The sequence below is a fragment of the Trichechus manatus genome, unplaced genomic scaffold (assembly GCF_000243295.1).
Source record: "Trichechus manatus latirostris isolate Lorelei unplaced genomic scaffold, TriManLat1.0 scaffold00207, whole genome shotgun sequence".
Taxonomy (NCBI): Eukaryota; Metazoa; Chordata; class Mammalia; order Sirenia; family Trichechidae; genus Trichechus; species Trichechus manatus.
This window is the reverse complement of record NW_004444143.1, coordinates 4,051,049-4,053,150: the sequence shown is the minus strand read 5'-3', so window position 1 is coordinate 4,053,150 and position 2,102 is coordinate 4,051,049.

Below are 2,102 nucleotides of genomic sequence, written 5' to 3'. Positions count from 1 at the left end.
TGTACAACAGAACGGAACACTGCCGGGTCCTGTGCCATCCTCACCATCATTGCTATGCTTGAGCCCCTCGTTTGTAGCTCCTGGAGCCTGGCTAGCCGGGCTGGGGCCTGGGCATCAGTATGTCTTGAAAGTTCTCCAGGTGGTAATTATTTGAAGCCAGGGATGTGAGCCACAGAAATTTCCCAGTCCTCAAGATGGAGATGGGCTTAGAGGCCACCTGTGCAATGCTCTGTCCCCTCCTGGGAGAGGAGACAGGAGAGAGACTCTGAAAGATAGGAGGTTGGGGGCAGGTGAAGCAAACTGACCTAACCCCCTGCCCCGGAAGGTCAGAGACCTCAGGCTTCAGAATTCACCTTATTTTCCCCCCTCTCCTCTTTTCAAGGAGCCCTGGTGGCACAGTGGTTAAGCACTCGGCTGCTAACGGAAAGGTTGGTGGTTCAAACCCACCAGCTGCTCCACGGGAGGAAGATATAGCAGTCTGCTTCCATAAGGATTTACAGCCTTGGAAACCCGTGGGGCAGTTCTACTCTGTCCTATAGGGCTGCTATGAGTCGGAATCGACTGGACAGCAGTGGGTTTGGTGGTCTTCTCTTTTCCTGGGCTCCAGGTGGGGCTCTTGGACCTAGAAGGAGGAGAAGACTTGGGTTTGGGAGTTGAGGCTGGGGGTCAAGGCTCCTCCCCCTCTTCCCACCCAGCCTTTCCTGAGGTACCTGAGCGTCTGTCCTGCAAGACTCATGCTGCTAGCAGGTGCCCGGCACAAGCCCTCTGTAACAACTCCAAAAGCTTGGCCAGAAAGAGGGGGACAGGTCTCTGGGGATGTCTCTCGCAGGGTGGACAAGGGCCCTGGCCGGCCACCCACAGCCGGGACCCCAGAGCATCCAGCAGGCGCTGCAGCCGGAACACAATAATCCCCACAGTTGCACCCTCCTCAAACCCAATCACAGACAGCTCCAGCCTGAAGCAGCCTAGAGTCTCAGCAGGACACACCTGTGGGGACAGAGTGGACTGGAGTCTCGGGCAGGAGGCTGATCCCAACTCTCTACCCCTAGAGCTTCTGACGAGTTCCCTAGATGGTGTAAGCAGTTTGCGACGAATTGCTAACCTAAAAGTTGGCATTTGAACCCACCCAGTGGCGCCTTAGAATGCTCCTCAGAAGCAAGGATGACGAGATTTTGTCTCATATACATCGGACGCGTTATCAGGAGGCATCAGTCCCTGGAGGAGGACTTCATGCGTGGTAAGGTAGAGGGTCAGCGAAAAAAAGGAAGACCCTCAACGAGATGGACTGACACACAGTGGCTGCAACAATGAACTCAAGCATAACAACGATTGTGAGGATGGTGCAGGACTGGGCAGTGTTTCGTTCTGTTGTACACGGGGTCGCTACGAGTCGGAACCAACTTGACGGCACCTCACAACCAGTGGCACCACAGAACAGAGGCCTTGCCGTCTGCTTCTGTAGGGATTATAGCCAAGAAAATCCTATGGATCTCAATTCTAGTCTGTAACACACGGGGTCACCAGGAGTCGGAATTGACTTGATAGCAACGGGTTTAGGGCTTCTGACTTGTGGTCCAGGACAAGGCCCCTCACCTCTCTGGGCCTCAGTTTCCTCCCTTGTAAAACAGGACTCAGAATAATCCTTACCTTACCTAACTTTGTGCAACTTAGTAAAAGGTACCTTAAGGCATTTCTAAATGTTGGAAAAATTGCCATAATGTGCTGATTTAGTTAGAACAGAATACTTCAGTGGCATCCTCTGGAACATTACCAAACATACTGTACAAATCCACAACATCTAGGATGTGAATACCATCCTTGTAGATGTGGGGTCCTTGTGCAGTGTACAATCTTCAGATCCATACATGGTGGCCCTGACTATCTATAGGGTTGGTATGAAAAGTAAATTAACTACTTAATATACAGTCCTTAAAGCTCTTAGACCAGTACCTAGCACAGGGTAAAACCCATTGCTGTTAAGTTGATTCCAACTCACAGTGACCCTATAGCACAGAGTAGAACTGCCCCGTAGGGTTTCCAAGAAGCGGCTGGTGGATTCAAACTGCCAATCTTATGTTTTTATTTTTTTGGTGACATTCTTT